This window comes from Rhinopithecus roxellana, chromosome 5 (genome assembly GCF_007565055.1).
Source record: "Rhinopithecus roxellana isolate Shanxi Qingling chromosome 5, ASM756505v1, whole genome shotgun sequence".
In the NCBI taxonomy this organism is placed as follows: domain Eukaryota; kingdom Metazoa; phylum Chordata; class Mammalia; order Primates; family Cercopithecidae; genus Rhinopithecus; species Rhinopithecus roxellana.
The window spans coordinates 91235196-91257169 of NC_044553.1; the positions used below are offsets into that span (position 1 = coordinate 91235196).

Here is a 21974-nt window from a genome sequence, read left to right on the forward strand (position 1 = left end):
TTATCGACCTTCATCATAAATTCAGGAAGATGCCTTATTGAAATAAATATCCCTAGCAAACACACACTCACACACACATGCATGTGCACACACACATGCACACAGACACATGCAACTCTATCAAACATCTATAATTCTTTTTATCCACCTGTATCTGAACCCTAGGTTAGAACTAGGTTTGGGAAATTCCCCAACCTAACAAGGCAGTGGTCACCTCCCAGAATGACTGCAAAAATACCAAAGACTTGCCTTCCCAGCTTCCTTGGCACCTGGGACAAAGGAACATGGTCTAGGCACCACCAATCAGACATACCCACCCCAGTGTACAGAGATCACCCAGTGTTCCCTCTGGGAACAGAGATGCTACAAGGAATGCAGAGGCCCCACAATGCAGGGCTGGTGCAGGCATGCATGGTTTGGTCCCAATGGCACCTGGGATGCAATCTGCAGCCTCTAGTGCTCTGTAGTAACAGGAGTATCCACCAACCCAGCTCTGCAGGCTGACTTGGGCTCTCTCCCTGGCTTCATGGCTACAACCCGGCTCTCCAGCCCTCCCAGAAATCTGTGAACCAAGTAGCATCTTTTAAACAATTCATTTGCTGCTTAAATCAACCAGCACTGGTGTTTATTGCCACAACAAAAACCTTACATGAGAAAAAATTTTTAATGTTTTAACTACATGAAGACAAATAATATCCTTGAAGTTTTTGCTACCCTTCAAAATTTTCCATCTCTTTCCTAATTCTTGAGTCTCCAGTCTTTACTTTATGTACACCCAATCCACATAAATGTCTCTAATTCCCAAAGATTTCCTGATTCCTCACTTTCAACTAGGAATGTAACCAAACATAGAAAGGTCAAAGTCACAGAAGGAAGATACAGGCTGACACAGCCATTTTCGTATAAGACTATTCCTCAAGGATGAAGAAGTATTACATGTATACTCTAAAGCCATAACACTGATATCAGGTGATGCACAGAGCAGCCCTCATCAATTTTGAGCAATGCTTCTCAAACTGTAATCTGCTTATGAATCTCATGGCAATTGTGCCAAAATGTAGACTGATTTAGCAGGCCTAAGATTCCACAGCTCTAACAAGCTCCCAGGCAGGTTACTGGTCCACAACTGCACTTTGCATAGCAAAGTTTCCAGTGCTCAGGTAACTACTCCAGTGTCCCCAGAGAGAAAAAATTCAGTGTGTTTTCTTATCATTTTCTGGAGCTCATCTCCTCTACTTTTCCTTTTAATTTTATATTTAGAATAACCAGACTCTAACGTGGCAATACATTCCATCATTTGGCACATGCCTCACACCAAATGGAAAATTTCTTATGTGCAAAATGTTAGAACATGTTAAAAAAAAAAACTCTTGCTTCATTGGCTCTGAAAATGTTAAATTCTATAAAACTAGCCTATTTAATACATGAGCCATTTATGCTTTCAGTTTGGATACTTTAGAGAACATCGTCTATTTTATGGTCCCAAAGAGTCTCATCTGGATGGACACTAATTTTTTTTCAAATATAAATTAAAAGTATGAAGACTTATCTTTGAAGCACTGTAATACCTGGGCACAAAGGTGTGATGACACAAGAAAGAAATACTCTCTGTACCTTGTCTGATATAAAAACATATTGTGCATGTACAGTTGTTCCTCAGTATACACAAGTGGTTGGTTCTAGGGCCCATCACCCCCTGCATATACCAAAATCCACATACACTCAAGTCCTGCAGTAGACCCTGTGGAACCCACTCATACAAAAAGTCGGCCCTCCAGATATGTGGCATTCGCATCCTACAAGTACCGTCTGGTGGGAAAACATCCATGTGTGAGTGGATCCACAGAGTCCAAGCCCACATTGTTCAAGGGTCAACTGTATTTCCATGTCTCACTTTCCTCTCCTGAACTTAATAGAGTTTTCCACAGTAATGTCTTTGAAAGGGACTGTCCCTTGTCAATAGGAACAAAATTGTTTTGCAAAATTCTATGCAAATAGAGTTCATGGTTCATATTCACCGTCCTCTATAAAGCTGGTGCCATCAGCAGCTCTTACCTCCAAATTCACCTCCAAAATTGGCCATCATATTTTTCTGAGTATTTCTGAGTATTAATCTGAGTATTTTTCTGAGTATTAATTATTCTGTGTATTAATGCAATTACTGAAGGCAGAATATATTCTCCTTTACTGAAAACGCTGACAACTCTTCACTAAACATATCCAAAATTTCACGATACATACAAAAATTTTAAAAGGTCCACCATCCCATTTTAATACCTCTAGAAAGAACTGTAATCAGTTATGGTTTCCTAGAAGGCCACAGGGTAGAGGAAGACATCATCCTACTTTTGGCTATCATAACATGTAGTTCTGTTTTTTATATGATGATGGATAGCTTAGATTACTGGTCAGAACAGGAAATGGTTCATTAATTAAGGACATTTTTGCCCTCCTGTGAATATTCACCCTTGGGGTGTTACACGTGGATTCTCTTCCCACTTTGCTCACTTTGTACCTCCCCTACTCATGTGAGAAAAGGATTTTTAAAATTTAAAAAATGCATCAAAGTTAGGCTATGAATAAATGTTATTCACAAAAGAGATTCATTTTCAGATGAATATTCTGAAAAATGTCAAGCTCCATGGCCAATGGGCATGGGCAGTAAGTACAAAGGAAGGGGCCAGTGGCAGTTAGGGCTCTGGTGGAAAGACAGTAGGAGAAAAACGAAAGATGTTTTGTTAAGGAGAAGCCAGGCAAACCCAGGGTGACAGAAGGAGGCCTGAGATGAACCAGGGAAAAATGCGTATCCATCCTCTCACCCCATTTCATTCCTGATTGGCTGTGGCATGGTGGTTTCTCTTCAGATTATGGGAAAAGCCTATAACCCTTTCAGGGAAAGAGTTATACTTTTTCAACCAAGGACTCTCCAAGCTTGCAACAGCAAACACTAGGGCCAATTTGAGATCATATTCTTAAATTTCACATGTTTTTCCAACTCATGGGTCCTCTTTTCCCAGGAAGGATCTATCTGCAGTCAATATTTTAGTTGGCCCTTTCTCAGTAAAACATTGAACCCTCTTTAACAAATGATTGCCTTTCATGAAAAAAACCAAACAGATAAAGCTAATGAATCTGCTTCTGGATACATCCTATCCTATCTATGAATACAATGTTTTAGTATGAATCTCATCTGTATTCTACTCAAAATCAAATTTTTGTCATTGTAACTGCTTACTAGAAAAGATTAATGAATTATTTTTACCGAAGTATAAACAATGTATGCAAAACTAAACATAGTCAATAGAGATTGAATTAGGCATCCAAACAGACAAGAGCTAACTAACCAACTCCCTGCCCTGAAAGAGAATAAAACAGGAGAAGCCATGAGCTGTGATGAGGGGAGCTGAACCAACATCTGCATTTCCCAAAGCACAAAACAGAGTAGAGAGAATTCTATATGGGATGTGCCCTGGGTCTTAGCAGCCCAACACCTTTCTACTCAGTTCCTCTTCTCAGTTACCACAGAAAATAATGAGCAAGAAATTGTCTTCTCTTGAGAAGAAACAGGAAGGGGCAGGAAAAGCACAGTGAAGGTTGAAGCTGCTGAGATCCAGTTAAATTCAGGTGAACTAATGCAGGGAGATCTCAAACAGGTTTCAAATCAAGACTTATCTTCAAATTGGCTGTATTAAGAACTTTTAAATTTAGATAAGACAGCCCTAGGTATGATGATATATTAAGGGAGAAAATTATAAATAAACCAGATATCCAAAAATAAGGGAAGACCTACCATAAAAAAAGATAAATATTTAAAAGGATTGATATCCCAATTACCCTGACTTGATCTTTACACATTATATGAAAGTATCAAAATATTGTATGTACTCTAAAAATAGGTACATCTATTATGTATCAATTAAAAATATGTATTGACAAAGAAATAAACAAAAATAAGGGAAGAGTTTATGAGTATGCATTGCGCCATTCATTAAGCATCAAGCAATGCTATAAGACAATATATCAAATGCTTATAATTGTTTTAAAATCAGGGTATGAAGCTGCATACACAGTGTGATTGAAACTATTGATAACTACTATTTACTGGACACTTCATATTTTATTTTTAATCCCTGCTACAATAGTGCAAGGAAGGTACAATTATCCACACATTTTACAGGTAAGAAAATGAGTCTTAAAGATGATAATATTCCCAAGATAAAAAAAAGAATTAAAAATGGAACACTGATAATAAATTGTAGGGTCAAGCAACTCCAAAGTCTCATTTTACTAACAATATTGCCTAAAAACTTCACAGAGGACAAAAAAATACTGAAAGAAAATGTGCTATGATAACACTTCATAGAATGGCATTTTATATCCTTTAATATGTTGTCTATAATGTGGTATTGTTTTTATAATTATTGAAATTTCATGTGCGAAAGTTAGTTAAGGACTCCAGCTCTGATCATAATATAGTAATAGGGATTAAATTTCTCTTTCTGCCTTAAACCACCACAACACTGGACAAAATATATAAAATAATGGTTTTAAAGATGCAGGAAAGCAAGCAACACTAAATGGTGTTCCCTGAGAGAAAGAACAAATGAATAAAGTGATCCCTGTGGGTGCTCCAGTTCACCACCTGGAGAGCATGTCACGGGACAGGGAAGGGGAGCCCAAACAGACCCAGAACAGAGTCTTGCTGAGTTGAATAGAAGCAGGGTGGAGTTTGGTGAAGCCACAGTGACTAGAATTTATGGGGTAAAACACTGCAGAAGAAACATTCACAGACAGGATTTCCTTTGAGTCTTTGAGTACAGATCAGCACATGTGTATTAAGAAACTAACAAGACAAGGGAAAGAGCTACCAGAAAGGTACAATCAAAAAATCCCCAGAGCTCATGAAAAGCTGGGAATAATTTATGTTGTCACTAGCCAGTGGGCAAAAATTACTAATATACAGAATATAAAGTGGGATACTTAAAGGCTGATTGCCTTGTTAGTAGGAACAAATTACCAGTAGATTATGGGATGATTTACACCCACCTAAAAAGGTTTAAAAGCAAGTTTCAACAAAACTAGATGAAGTCAAGCGGCCTTAACTGCCTTCCAGAAAGAACATAGCCAAAAATACTCAAAGAAATAAAATGAAGCACCATCCAACAATATAAAATTCACAATATCTAACATCCAACCAAAAATTACCCGGCAGGCAAAAAAGAAAAATGGGGAGTGGGAGTGGGAGGGATTCAATAACTAGAAACAGACCCAGTAATGACAGAGATTACAGAATCATTAGATAAGGTAATTAAAACAGCTATTATAAATGTACTCCACAAAAGCATATTAAGAACAGAAATGGAAGATAAAATGGGACATAAATCAAATTTATGGAGATGAATAATAAAATAACTGAGATGAAAAATACACTGGATGAGATTAACAGAAGATTAGGCATTGTAGAAGATTTAGGGACATGAAGACATTGCAATAAAACCTAAACAAAATAAAACACACAGAGAAAAAAGACTTTTAAGAAAAGAAATTCAAAAGAAGACAACATCATGTGGCCTACTATACATATAACTGGAGTCTCAGAGAAAGGAAGTGTAGCAAAAATATTTGAAGAAACAATTGGCCAAAAAATTTTACCAATATGAAGAAAATTATAAACACATATATCCAAGGAGTTTGGCAAACCCCAAGCAGAAACAGTAAGAACACCAAACTAAGGTACATCATCATCAGGTTTCTAAACAAACACTGACAAAGAAAAACTGAAAAGTAGGCAGGAAAAAAAAAAGACATCATATTACATACAAAGGAACAGCAATAAGAATGACAATATATTTCTTATCAGAAACAATGCAAGTCAAAAGACAATGGAACAATGTATTTAAAGCAATTAATAAAATAGCTGACAAACTAGAATTCTATACCTAGCAAAAATATCCTTCAAAAATAAAAGTAAATACTTTTTCAGACATACAAAATCTAAAAGCATATATCATGAGCATCACTGCACATAGTAAAGGAAGTCCTTCAGTAGAAGGCAAATAATACCAGATGGCAATTTTTATCTACACAAAGGGTAAAAGAGTGAGTAGATATAAATTTTTTCTTATTTTTAATATACTTTAGAAGGTAACTTCTAAAACAAAGATAATAACATATTGTTGTGTGTCTTGATCAATTTGGGCTTCTATAACAAATTAGCAGACTGGGTGGCTTAAACAACAAATATTTATTTCTCACAGTTCTGTGGGGTGGGAAGTCCAAGCTGAAGGCACTGGAAGATGTGTCTGGTTAGAGCCTGCTCCCAGGATTGCAGATAGCTATCTTCTGGCAGAGAGCAAAAAAGAGAAAGAAAACTCTCTCATGTCTCTCATAAGGACCCTAATCCTTATGGGTTTTCCATAAGGGAAGGATCCATTCCTTCATGAGGGATCCATTCTTTTGACCTAATTATCTCCCACAGCTTTCACCTACAAATGCCATCACACTGGGCATTCAGCTTCAACAGGTGAGCTGTGGAGGGATACAAACATTCAGTCCATAGCAGTTGGGTGTATAACATAGGTGGCAGTAAAATGTATGACAACAACACAAAGACCAAGAGAAAAGAAATAGAACTATACAATTTTGAGGTTCTTAAAATATGTGGGAATCACTGTAATATTATTTGAAAGTAGATGATGATAAATTTAAAAGTTATACTGTAAACTCTAGAGCAACCATTAAACAACAAAAAAAGGTAGAGCTAAGAAGCCAAAAAAAAAAAAAAAACCTAAAACATAATATTAATAAATTTTCATTTAATCCAAAAGAAGGTAGAAACAAAGCAAAAAAAAAAAAAAAAAAAAAGAACAGGTAGAAGACCAATAGAAAACAAATAATAAAATGGTAGGTTTAAATCCAACTTTAAATGGAAGTAGTCTAAACTCATCAACTAAAAAAACAGATATAAAATTGGATAAAAGAACAATACTCAACTATGTATGCTATCTACAAGAAATACACTTTAAGTAACAAGACAGAATTATTACAAGTAAAAAAGATAGAAAAAAGATAAACCACACTAAAACTAAACAAATAAAGCTGAGTGGCTATACTAAGGTTAAATTTCAGAATAAAATATTACCAAAGAAAAGGATCATGCCATAATGATAAAGGGAACAGGTCATCAGGAGTACATAGCAATCTTGAATGTTTATTCACATAATAAAAAAACTTCAAAATGCACGAAGCAAATGCTGATGTAATTAGAAGGATAAATGTATAGATTAATTCATAAGTATTGTTGGATATTTTAATGCCAGAACCTCAATAATTGATAGAAAAAGTAAACAGAAATTCAGTAAGGATTTAAAACACTAGAAAAATGCTATAAATAAAATTAATCAGCATTTATAGAACAACCAACAAGAGCAAAATACATATTCTTATAAAGTGAACATGGGACATTTACCCAGACCATAATCTGGGCAACAAAACAACACATTTAAAAGGAATCATCTCATACAAATGTTATTGAAAGAGAGTTAAATAAGAAATCAATAATAAAAAGGTTTCTAGACACTTTCCCCAAATATTTGGAAACTAAAGAACATACTTATAAATATCCCATGATTGAAAGAAGTCAAAAGGGAAATTTTTTAATTTTTTGAAATGAATAAAAATGAAGACAAAATATACCAAAATGTATACATAAGACCAAGTGGAGCTTATCCCAATAATACAAGACTGATTCAACATTCAAAACTCAATGTAATTCAACATATTAACAGACTAGTTAAAGAAAACCATATGATCTTCTTGACAGATGCAGAAAAAGCACTTGGCAAAATTCAACATCTATTTTTGATCAAAACTTTCAGCAAACTAGGAGTAGAAGGAAACTGCCTCAACTTCATAAAGAGCATCTATGAAAAATCTACAAGCAACAGCAGACTTAATGGTAAAAGACTAAATGCTTTTCCCCAAGACTGGGAGCAAGGTCATCCTATTCAACAGTACAAACTTGTTAAATCACTTCTTATGTCTTTCATAATTTTTATGCTGATGTAAATAGTATTGTTTTTCATTATAAATAGTAATGTATTTTCATTGTAAATAATATTGTTTTAAGTTAATTGCTAGTATATAGAAAAACAATTTTTGTATATTTTCCCTTGCATCTTTTTAGACTCACTTATTAATTCTAGTAGCTTTTATGTAGATTCCAATTCATAGTTCAGAGCATATGGGTCTTCTAGATGCTGGGTATGGGGAAATTCACTGAAAACAAACTAGCAAGATTCTCACAAGCCATATGAGGAAATGAGTCACTGTGAGGTCAAATCAGTAAATAAAGAGTTTTACTTCCTCCTTTTCAATGTATATGCCATTTATGTCTTTTTCTCAACAAATGTTAATGTACAAACAAGAAAATCCAGGGAGAATTTATTCATAGAAAATGGTGAGTTAATTCTAAAATTTACATGGAAATAAAATGACCTAGATTACCCAAAACAGGATTGAAAAAAAGAAAAAGTGGAAGGATTTACACTACCTGATTTCAACACTTATTACATAAAAAGCTACAGTAATCAAAGCAGTATGATATTAGCATAAAGATATACATATAGATCAATGAAAGAGAAAAGAGACTCCAGAAATAATCTCAAACATATATAAATAATTTTCAAGAAAAATGCCTAGGTAATGCAACCGAGAAAGGATAATCTTCAACAAGCGCTATTAAAATAATTACATGTGCTTATGAAAAAAAATGAGCCTAGACCCTTAGCTCACAACATAAGCAAAAATATAAAATGCATCACAGATCTAAATGTAACGTCTAAAACTATAAAACTTCTAGGAAAAAACATTGGAGAAAATTATTTTGACTCTGGGTTAGGCAAAGATTTCTTATGTAGAACACAGAAGGCACTAAACATAAAAGAAAAAATAATTGGATTTTATCAAAATTTAAAATTTTTACTCTCTAAAGCATGCTGTTAGAAAAATTAAAAGGCAAGCCACAGACTACAGGAGAATATTTGCAAAACACATATCTGACAACTTATATGCACACTAAAGAACCCTCATAATGCAATAATAAGACAAACATAATTTTTAAATGAACAAAAGATTTGAACATATACATTACCAAAGAAGAGGTACAGATGGCAAATAAGCATATGAGAAGATGGTCAATATCATTAGTCACTGGAAAAATGCAAATTAAAACCAACATGAGATACCTTCTTATAACCATGAAAACGACAAAAATAAAAATAAATTGATGATATCAAGTATAATAGAGGATGTAAAGCAACTGGAAATGTCATACATTGCTGGAGAGAATAAAAAATGGTAAGCCACTATGGAAAACATTTTGGCAATTATTTTTTCCTTTCTCCCGACCCCACTCTTCCTTTCTTGGCAATTTTTTGTAGAGCTAAATGTGTACCCATCTACCATATAACCCAGCAAGTCAACTCCTAGGTATTTACCCAAGAAAAATTAAAGCATATATCCACACAAATACTTATACATGAGTATTCATAATAGTTTTTTTTTTTTTTCAGACTAAAAAGGTAGTTTCCTTCATTTTGGTAAACGTTAAAGATCTCATTTTGACACTAATTCAAAATGCCAAATAGAACGACCAACTTTCTGAATAATTAAAGCAATTTACATTTTAAACATGTATTTCTGTAAGATGTATTCTATCATCTGAAATATTAATAAGATACAAGAATTTCTTAACTAAAAAGTAAACTGATCAGAAGTATATAATTTGTGATCAATTTCATAAGACTAAGTTTACTGCACCTTAACTCCAGGTATAAAATGATTTAGAAAGCATTTTGACTGGGGGAGGTAGAAAATAAGAACAGGTAAATGATTTGCAGTTTAAAACACAAAATCCTGTCAGGTTACATCTCACATGTTCAAGACACCCTCCATGTGCTGAAAAAAAATGATGGTTCCCAGAAACAGTTAAATCCATTAACAAGGCATCCAGCACAAAATAATTTTTAAAACTCCTTATAAAAAAGGAGTCCATGTATTCACAGATACTGTAGAATCTCTAGCTCCTATGTATATTACCGAAAAATGCAAATAAATATATCTTTGCAGTATTACAGCCATACACTTCTTTCCCATCAGACTATACCAGTCACCTTCGTACTGTGGAAGTGTTCCATCGTTTTGGGCAGCCCAGGCCATGAGGTCCCCCACAATATTCCAAACTGTTAAAGAGTCTAACTCTTGAGCTGCTGATGAGGCCTGGAGGATCTTCACGGCTTTCTGTGATTCATTTCCCAGTCTGTAAATCACACAAATGGGGAGATCAGCCCCTTCTTGTGTGCCCTGCTTCCCTTCCCAGACTTCTTCTCTTAAGAGCTTCAGGCTCTCCGCATCCCTGTGTTCCAAATATTTCAGAGGGATGTGTAGGGCATGAGACAAATGACAGATGTTCACCTCCATCTGAGGCCTGATGTCCAGCAACAGGTGGGGTGCCCCAGAATCCAGAAGTCACTTATAGTCGGTGACAGAAATACTCCCCTCTGGGCTTAGTAACTGCAGGGAGTGGCATTTATCGGTGGCTGAGGAGCCACAGAAGGCTTTATAGTCCAGCAGAGCAGTCACAGCGGGCCATTTCCCGCAAGCTGCACAGTCGAACCTGCGGCCCTGCAGCCGAATACAGCAGAAATGCCCTCTCAGGGCATCAAAGAGCAACAGGCCGCCACTGTGAGATGGGCCGAGACTCGCAGCGATGCTCAGCGCTTCCAAAGCCTGCAGGCAGCCCGGGACATCTCGCGGTCCGCGCAGTTGGTCACTGTCTCCGCTGGGGGTGGCTGGGGGAATATGCAGCGATAGCAAGGCCCACCGTCATAATGGTAGACTGTGATTTGGCCCTCGAAGCGCAAGGCACTGGCAGACACTAGGGGCCAACCCGCCGGCACACATGCATCATTTTTTTTTTTTTTTTTTTTTTTTTTTTTGAGACGCAGTCTCGCTGTGTCGCCCAGGCTGGAGTGCAGTGGCCGGATCTCAGCTCACTGCAAGCTCCGCCTCCCAGGTTTACGCCATTCTCCTGCCTCAGCCTCCCGAGTAGCTGGGACTACAGGCGCCCGCCACCTCGCCCGGCTAGTTTTTTTTTTTTTTTTTTTTTTTTTTTTTTTTTTTTTTGTATTTTTTAGTAGAGACGGGGTTTCACCGTGTTAGCCAGGATGGTCTCGATCTCCTGACCTCGTGATCCGCCCGTCTCGGCCTCCCAAAGTGCTGGGATTACAGGCTTGAGCCACCGCGCCCGGCCACACATGCATCATTAACTGGCTAGCGAGTGGGCAGGTTGTCCGAGAAGTCGGCCCCCACATCATATCGGCAGACCGGGTCTAGGGGAGTGAGGCATAAGGGCCTAAGTGTACCGCACTCATTCCACCGCCAAACTGAGGCAGCGCAGCGAGGCGGCGGCTGAAGCGGCCTTGGCCTGTCCAACCAGTGCCTCGCCATGTAGCACTTGCTGGGCCAGGTTGCTCATCTCTACCACGTCATAGTCCACAAGGCCAAAGCGGCCCACGCCGGCCGCTGCCAAGTACTGCGCCAGTAGACAGCGGAGCCCACTGCAGCGCACGACTAGCACATGTCCGTGCACGCCCAGCTCGGACAGCACTGGCTGCCGGCTATAGCGCAGAATCTCATCTCGGGACAGAGCGGACTTCGGCGGTAGCGGCGACACCGGAACCACCCGTTCTGGCTGCGGTTCCTGCTTCACCAAAAGGGCCGCCGCCAGCTTCTGTTTCAGGGAGTTCAATTGCTCCTCACATTGGACAACTTCAGTCTGTAAGGGGAGTACCTCCTCCCGGGTCATTAACAGTTTTATTCATAATAGTCAAAAATTTGAAACAACCCAAGTCTAGCAGTTGGTGAATGGATAAACAAATTGTGGTATATTCATACGAAAGTATATTCCTCCACATAAAAAAGAATAAATTACCAGAATAGTCCACGCAGTACTGAAGAAGAGCAAAGTTGGAGGACTGATAACACCCAACTTCAAGACACGCTATAAAACTACAGACAATGTAGCATTGGTGAAAGAATAAATTGATCAATGGAATAAAACAGAGAGCCAAGAAGTAGACCCACATACATACAGTCAACTGATTTTTGACAAAGGAGCAAAGGCAATACAACGGAGCAAAGATAATCTTTTCAACAATTGGTGCTGGAACAACTGGGCATTAATATGCAAAGAAAATGAATCTAGACAGACATTTCACCCTTCACAAAAATTAACTCAAAATGGGTCACAGCCTTAAATGTAAAACACTAAACTACAAAACCCCTAGAAGATAACACAGGAGAAAATCTAGATGATCTGGATTTGGTGATGATTTTTTAGATGCAGCACCAAAGGCACAATCCACAAAAGAAAGAGTTGATAAGTTGGACTTTATTAAAATTAAATATTTCTGCTCTGTGAAAGACAAAGTCAAGTGAATGAGAACATACACCATAGACTGGAATAAAATATTTGCAAAACACTATTTGATAAAGAACTGTTATCCAAAACATACAAAGAACTCTTAAAATTCAACAGTAAGAACACAAACAACCTGATTAAAAAATGGGCCAAAGAACTTTACAAACACCTCGGCAAAGAAGAGGCGCAGATGGCAAACAAGCATGTAAAAAGATGTTCCAGATTATATGTTGTCAGGGAAAGGCAAATGAAAACGAGATACACATGTATAAGAATAACCAAAACCCAGAATACTGACAACACCAAATGCTGGAGAGAATGCTCTCGTTCATTGCTGGTGGGAATGCAGAACAGTACAACCACTTTGGGAGACAGTTTGGAAGTTTCTTACCAAACTAAACACACTTTTACCATATGATCCAGCACTCATTCTCCTTTACACTATAGCACAGTGTAAACATAACTTTTATATTCACTAGGAAACCAAAACATTTGTGTGACTCACTTTATTCAGATACTTGCTTTATTGCAATAGGCTGGAACTGAATCCCCAGTATCTCTAAAATATGCCTATGTAAGAATTCTATCAAACAGGCTGGGCGTGGTGGCCCACACCTGTAATCCCAGCACTTTGGGAGGCCGACGTGGGCAGATTGCTTGAGCCCAGGAGTTTGAGACCAGCCTGGGCAACATTAGAATTTACCCAAAGGAGTTGAAAATACAACTCCTTAGTATTTACCCAAAGGAGTTGAAAATATATGTCCACACACACACACACACACAAAAACTGCACATGAATGTTTATAGCAGCTTTATTAATAATTGCCAAAACTTGGAGGCAACCAAGATGTCCTTCAATAGGTAAATGGATAAACAAACTTTGGTGAATCTAGACAAGAGAACATTATTCAGTGCTAAAAAGAAATAAGCTATCAACCCATGACAAGCCATGGAGGAAATTTAAATGCGTATTACAAAGTGAAAGAAGCCAACCTGAAAAGGCTGCATAGAGTATGACTCCAACCATATAATATTATGGAAAAGACAAAAACTGTGGAGACAGTAAAAATATCAGTGACTGCCAGGGGTTAGAAAGGGTAGAAGGACGAATGGGCAGAGCACAGAAGATGTTTAGGGCAGTGCAACTACTCTGTATGATACTATAATGATGAATGCATGTCACTATACATTTGTCCATACTCAGAAAATGTACAACACCAAGAGTGAACCTTAATGTGAACTTTGGACTCCGGATGATGACGATATGCCAGGGTAGGTTCATCAGTGGTAACAAATGTTATCAGTCTAGTGGGAGATGCTGATAATGAAGAAGGCTGTGCATGTGTAGGGGCAAGGTGTAGGTGGGAAATCCCTGCACCTCCCCTTTAATTTTAGTGTGAACCTAAAACTACTCTAAAATATGTCTACTCTTTAAAAGGGAATAAACATTGATGCACACAAGAACAATGATGAATCTCCAAAGCATTATGTTAAGTGAAAGAAGCCAGACACAAAAGATGACATATGATATGATCCCATCTATATAAAATTTTAGAGAAGACAAAACTATCATGATGGAAAGCAGATTACTGGTTTCCAGGGTCCAGAAGGTGGGAGAGGAGATTGACTGTACAAGGGGACAAGGGAAATTTTTGGCATGAGAGAAATGTTCTACAAGATAAATGTGGTGGTAGTTTCAAAACTATACATTTGTCAAAAGTTATAGGATGGTACACTTAAAACTGGTGAATTTTTGCATGCAAATTATACTTTAATAAACCTATAAGAATATAACAATAAAGCACACATACCTCACTTTATTGCACTTCATTTTATTGTGCTTTGCAGATACTGTGCGTGCGTGTGTGTGTGTGGTTTTTTTTTTTTTTTTTTTTTTTTTACCAATTTCAAGTATGTAGCAACCCTACATCAAGCAAGTCTGTCAGCATTATTTTTCCAAAGTATGTGCTCACTTTGTGACTCTGTGCCAGTATTTTTTAGCAACAAAGTATATTTAATTAAGGTAGATATTTTTTGCATATGATGCTATTGTACACTTAATAAACTATAGCATAGTGTAAACATAACTTTTATATGCACTAGGAAACCAAAACATTTGCGTGACTCACTTTATTCAGATACTTGCTTTATTGCAATAGGCTGAAACTGAATCTCTAAAATATGCCTATGTAAGAATTCTATCAAACGGGCTGGGCGTGGTGGCCAACACTTGTAATCCCAGCACTTTGGGAGGCCGACGTGGGCAGATCACTTGAGCCCAGGATTTTGAGACCAGCCTGGGCAACATGTTAAAACCCCATTTCCACAAAAAATATAAAAATAAGCCAGGCATGATGGCACATGCCTGTGGTCCCAGCTACATGGGGGGGCTGAAGCAAGAGCCTGAGCCCAAGAGATCAAGGCTGCAGTAAGTCATGTTTGCACTGCACTCCAGCCTGGGCAACAGAGGGAAACCCTGTCTCGAAAACAAAAAGGAGATTATCCAACAGAAAGTAAAAGGCATCTGTGATTCTTCCCAGATACTACCACAGTTAAGACTTCTGTGCATTAAAATGTTTATATTTTTACCAAAAAAAATTAGTAAACTTTGCAACTTAATTTTGCAAATTGGTAAGCATTTTTCACTTAACATATCCTGAACATTTCTGTGTCCGTAAAGAAATAGAATGACAACATGACCTCTAATGGCTACAAAATAGTCCGCTGGATACATACAAAATAATTGATTCAGATTCCCTCCCAGTTGGTGAGCAATGTTGTGATGAATCTCATTACAAGGAATCCCACTCTGATCACCACCATCCATACTTCTAGTTCACTCCTTCCTGGTCCTACATTCCAAACCCCAGCAAACTTGATTTTTCTTGGTCCTAGATTCCATCAATCCTACCACTTTCTTCACTGCCTCTCACCCTCCTCATGATTGCTTTCTTCTTCCTCCAACTTAAAATGCCATGGTCAGTCTCCGTACACCTCACTGACATACTTCCTAAACACTTGCATCTTCCCACTGCATTAGACCCACTTAGCAAAACCACACCCTGGTAAAATCCAACACTGCCTGTATCAACATAGCTAAACAAGGCTGGAGAAAAACACTATTGAATCGAATGGCTTTGCGTGAAATTCATGGCCACAAGCCTCAGGTGGATCCACAATGCAGTGCAGCAATCTTTCTACCTTTCCCTGCTCCATTTTCTCCCACTCTCTTGGCCCAGTGCCTCTCAAACTATCTGTTGTGAGGATTAGATGTTTTTATTTCCAATCCATTATAGACCAAAACTTTTAAAAAATATAATAAAAACGTTGTAGCAATGTCAAGTGCTATAAAAGTTTCTAAAAGTTTACTCTCACTTTCTGTACTCATCTCCTGGCAAGTCAGTAACCAAAGGCTCCCCAACTGGCCACTTGGTGCATTGCAATCCTAGATGACAAATCTCAAACTGCCAGCACTTCCCCACCTTATTCACTCTCAGTTGATCATCTTGCTTCCTCTTTCACTAAAAAGGAATGAAAGACAATCAGTTCTTACTGATATGCAAATGATGTTTACAAAGGTTGTTACTACACTCCAATAATTGTTTCTATGCTGCTTTGCAAAAAATGAAAACTAAAAATAAATCACACCCAAACAAATACAGGCTAGAATCATTTGTTGTTGTTGTTTGGAAAGAAGCAGTTCTTGCAAAGTAGCTTTGTTACTTGTAGCAAACTGTATACATAAAATCTTTTTGCAACGTACAGTGACTTTTTCCAAAGATTGTTACCTATTTCATGGTGGAACCATTAAAACATACTGAACCACAGTGGAAAGGACAACTATTTAGCCTCATTGAGGAGAAGGGTACTGTATATTTCTGTGGCAACTGTATGTGGGTACATGGACAAGGTCTGTCATCTATTTAGGGACTTGTTTTATATGCCCCCAACCTTATCCTCATCTTTTTGTTTTCTTTTGAATGTACTTTTCCAAAAAAAAAAGAATTATAAAATTATTTCAACCTTAGAACCTTAAGATGCCTTCAAATGGATATGTTAGTCCTTAGAGAGTCAATATGTTGCTGCTTATTTAAATACAGTTCGGTTGGAGCCCCAAGTGTGCCAACCCCACATTTCCCAGATGCCTTCATCTTCCTGTGAGCACCTGAGCTAGGAATCTCAGGTGACTGAATTTGGTTTTCCAGTGCTGAGGAGGCTACATTGTCTGGGGTATATATCCAGGGGTTCGCTGTCTGGCATCAGAAAATTTAGGACACAGATACACATGAGTAGTTTAGGAGCAGAGGTTTAATAGGCAGAAGAAAAGAGAAATAGCTCTCTCTGTCGAGAGAGAGGGGTCTTCCCAGGGGAAAAGATGGGCTGGCTGTGGATGCCCCGGATTTCATATTCAAGCTTGAGGAGGTGGTGTCTGATTTAGGTAGGGCTCACAGATTGGTTCAATCAAATGTGATGTTTACATAGCACGCCCAAAAGCTGCTCTCCCCACCCTAATCTTATATGCTAAGGAACTCTCCTTGTCTGGCCACCATCTTGTCGCTCTTTACTGTACACACGGCTGGCACCTACAGGAAGATGGAGCCAACATGTCTAGTCCATAGTTCCCGCCAGCATTCACCAATGCAAGCTCCCAGCTTCACTGTCTATGTGTGCAGCTCAACTTTACAGGCTGCTCTTTGTTAGAAAATGATTTGGGGCAGGCCAGGCACAGTGGCTCACGCCTATAATCCCAACACTTTGGGAGGCAAGTGAATCATAAGGTCATGAGATTGAGACCATCCTGGCTAACATGGTGAAACCCTGTCACTACTAAAAATACAAAAAAATTAGCCAGGCGTGGTGGCAGGCACCTGTAGTCCCAGCTACCTGGGAGGCTGAGACAGGAGAATAACGTGAACCCGGGAGGCGGAGCTTGCAGTGAGCTGAGATCACACCACTGCACTCCAATCTGGGTGACAGAGCGAGACTTTGTCTCAGAAAAAGAAAAAAAAAAGACAGAAAGAAAAGAAAAAAGAAAATGATTTGGGGTTGCTTTCATTAAAAGGAAAAGCCTTACCAAGGACTCCCCATAACCTTACTATCTGCCTAAGTGATTTCTTTTTAACCCCCGTATCAGTGCCTACTCTATTGAAAAATTAGGTTTTCATTCTTGAGAAGAAACTTATGGAAGGACACATTTCTTATCACAAGTTCACGTACTAACTTTTTTGTTTAATTGCCTTGGTGCAACTTATGCCAAGTAATTATGAAGATTTTTTTTCCTGGGTATTTCGTGAAGGCTACGAAGTTAGAACAGGCAAATCCTGGGTGTGAAAGTTTTGTCTACCTCATTTATTTTTTATTTTTTGTAGTCATAGTCTCTGCTTTCCTATTTTAAGGCCACTAAAGTATTCCCAGGCCCTGTCTTAAACTTCAGAGTTGATGTATTGGTAGGAAGAACTGAATGTGCAAGATGATTTTTTTTTCCATTTTTTTATAATCTCCTTTTGTACATGTAATAATAATTGAACATATGAATTGTTGTTGCTCTAATGGTTTAACGGGAAAGGAGAAAGAAAGATCCTAACTTCTGGGTGGAAAAGTCTTTCCCCTGTAAGCAGAAGGCCATGATTGAAATGTGGACCTAAGACTGTTTGCCAAGTTTTGTCTCTTAGTTATTGCATCTTGACTTTAGGATTCCCCAATTTTTTTTCTTTTTTTTTTTTTTTCTTTTTTTGCCAAGCTGTGCCTTTCCTTCTGGAATTGTAAATGAACACAACAATAGTACCTGCTTACACTGTGAAGTGGATACTGTTACAGAGAACATAATAGTAGCTCTCTCACTTTTGAGATGATAATGTCATGTGAACGTATGATCTACAGAGAAACCCCTGTAATTGTACTCACAGATGCTGTCTGCTGGAGAATAAATTTTGAATGTTTTTTCCCCCTGTCAAAATGACAGACAGACAGACAATCAGAAGGGAGCAAATTTTCCTTCCATATACTCTTTCTTCCCTTTTATTGGAGATGAATTGTTTGTGTTCCCATCTTAGGTCAAATCCTCCATTTATGTACTGGATTCCAACCTCTCTTCTACTCAGAGACACTGTTCCATCAATTCTTTCTCTCCTGCATCAGAGATTTTTCCCTTTCTACTGAGTTATTTCCATCAGTGTACATGCTATTATTTCTCCCATCTTAAGAAGAAACTGTCTTGTTCCCACTTCCTTTCCAGCCTCTTGACTGCACTCTCCTTTAGTACTGTCTATATGCTCTTTCCAGCCCCTCATCCTTAACCAACTCCAACCAGGCTTACCCCACCATTCCATTACATTGCTTTCTCAAGGTCACTAGGGAAACCCACTTTGTAAACTCTGGCAGTCAACTGTCAGTCTTTGAAGTAGACGCTTTCTATGGTCCATGTCATGTTCCCTGGGCCCACCTCTAATTTCAGCCATAGCTGCAGATGGTTCCGTGCTCATTAACAGCATGCCTTAACAAGCACCCACCTCACCTCTCTCTACTTTCAGCCTCAAGGTTTTGCCCACAGGAGCTTGTAAATCCCGGAAGTAGAGAAGAGTTAACACTCTCAAGAAAACCCTCAGCCAAGGGGGGGACCAGACACATGTCCCGACTTCCCACTGTCTGAGCAGAAAATTGTGGCTGGCACTTTACATCCTTCTTAGATGTCTCAGTGGAGCTGACCCCACAGTCTAGAGCAACCATCTCAATCACACACCCTTTATTGGCTTTCCTCTTCCACTATCTCACTTCCCTACTCTCTCATTCCAGTTCCTGGGATCATCTCCCAAATAAATACCTTGTCCACCATCTCTGCCTTAGAGAACCCAAACTAAGATGATCCTCATCTAACTTATCAACCACATTTGACATGGTTGATCATCCTCTTTTCTGAAGCAGATTTTTCTTGGCTTCTAGGATATTAAATAGCGTGTGTTTCCTCCTACCTCACTGACCGCTCCTTCTCATCCCTGCTAGTTCTTCCTCCCTAAACTCTGGGTCCTTGGCCACATATCTCCCATGCCTACGCTTATTCCATTGGTGATGTCAAATCATGGTGTTAAACATCACCCAAGTGCTGATGATTCCCATATTCCTATATCGAGCCCAGATCTTTCCTTTGATCTCCACATTCAAACACCTAACTGCTTATTCAGTATCTCCAACAGGATATTTAACAGACATCTAGGACTTGGTGTTCCCAGAACGAAATTCCTGATCTCCACTCCTCCTCAACCCTCACCTGCCCAAACCCACTCCTTCCACAGTCTTCCCCTCTAAATTTATGGTGTCTCCTGCCCTCCAGTGTCTCAGGGCAAAAACTTTAGAATGATCCTCAGTATCTCTCATACTTCAGTCTATCTGCAAATCCTGTCTGTTCTATCCTCAAAATAGTACGTATGTATTAAATAATATATGTGCATATGTATAAAATATTATATTGGAGGTAAGTGTGTGTATATCTCCAAAATCTGACTATTCTCACCACTTCCACTGCTACTCCCCTGCTGCCATCATCTGTTGTCTACATTCTACCTAACTGGTGCCACTGTCACCCATCTTTAGTCTATTGTCAAAGCAGCAGCCAGAGCAATCCTGTTAAGATGTGTGTGTTATTATTGTATGGGAGTCTAAGTCTCTTTGTAAGTCTCTAAGGACTTGCTTTATGAATTTGGGTGCTCCTGTATGGGTGCATATATATTTAGGATAGTTAGCTCTTCCTGTTGAATTGATCCCTTTACCATTATGTAATGGCCTTCTTTGTCTCTTTTGATCTTTGATGGTTTAAAGTCTGTTTTATTGAGACTAAGATTGCAACCCCTGCTTTTTTTTGTTCTCCATTTGCTTGGTAGATCTTCCTCCATCCCTTTATTTTGAGCCTATGTGTGTCTCTGCATGTGAGATGGGTCTCCTGAATACAGCACACTGATGGGTCTTGACTCTTTATCCAGTTTGCCAGTCTGTGTCTTTTAATTGGACCATTTAGTCCATTTACATTTAAGGTTAATATTGTTATGTGTGAACTTGATCCCGTCATTATGATATTAACTGGTTATTTTGCTCGTTATTTGATGCAGTTTCTTCCTAGCATCAACGGTCTTTACATTTTGGCATGTTTTTGCAGTGGCTGGTACCGGTTGTTCCTTTCCATGTTTAGGGCTTCCTTCAGGGTTTCTTGTAAGGCAGGCCTGGTGGTGACAAAATCTCTAAGCATTTGCTTATCTGTAAAGGAATTTATTTCTCCTTCACTGATGAAACTTAGTTTGGCTGGATATGAAATTCTGGGTTGAAAATTCTTTTCTTTAAGAATGTTGAATATTGGCCCCCACTCTCTTCTGGCTTGTAGAGTTTCTGCCGAGAGTTCGTTTCAACCTTGGTGAATCTGACAATTATGGGTCTTGGAGTTGCTCTTCTTGAGGAGTATCTTTGTGGCGTTCTCTGTATTTCCTGAATTTGAATGTTGGCCTGCCTTACTAGGTTGGGGAAGTTCTCCTGGATGATATCCTGAAGAGTGTTTTCCAACTTGGTTCCATTTTCCCCCTCACTTTCAGGCACCCCAATCAGACGTAGATTTGATCTTTTCACATAATCCCATACTTCTTGAAGGCTTTGTTCATTTCTTTTTCCTCTTTTTTCTTTAGGTTTCTCTTCTTGCTTCATTTCATTCATTTGATCCTCAATCGCTGATACTCTTTTTTCCAGTTGATCGTCGGTTACTGAAGCTTGTGCATTTGTCACGTATTTCTCGTGTCATGGGGAAAAGATTCCCTATTTAATAAATGGTGCTGGGAAAATTGGCTAGCCATAAGTAGAAAGCTGAAACTGGATCCTTTCCTTACTCCTTATATGAAAATTAATTCAAGATGAATTAGAGACTTAAATGTTAGACCTAATACCATTCAGGACATAGGCATGGGCAAGGACTTCATGTCTAAAACACCAAAAGCAACAGCAACAAAAGCCAAAATTGACAAATGGGATCTAATTAAACTAAAGAGCTTCTGCACAGCAAAAGAAACTACTATCAGAGTGAACAGGCAACCTACAGAATGGGAGAAAATTTTTGCAATCTACTCATCTGACAAAGGGCTAATATCCAGAACCTACAAAGAACTCAAACAAATTTACAAGAAAAAAACAAACAACCCCATCAAAAAGTGGGCAAGGGATATGAACAGACATTTCTCAAAAGGAGACATGCATACGGCTAACAGACACATGAAAAAATGCTCGTCATCACTCGCCATCAGAGAAATGCAAATCAAAACCACAATGAGATACCATCTCACACCAGTTAGAATGGCAATCATTAAAAAGTCAGGAAACAACAGGTGCTGGAGAGGATGTGGAGAAATAGGAACACTTTTACACTGTTGGTGGGATTGTAAACTAGTTCAACCATTACGGAAAACAGTATGGCGATTCCTCAAGGATCTAGAACTAGAAGTACCATATGACCCAGCCATCCCAT

At 38.5% G+C, this 21974-nt stretch overlaps 1 pseudogene; it reads right to left on the reverse strand.

The window, feature by feature from the left end:
• LOC104655245 overlaps positions 1 to 11866 on the reverse strand; it is a 115344-nt pseudogene extending 103478 nt beyond the window's left edge.
• Positions 11867 to 21974: the final 10108 nt, after the last annotated feature.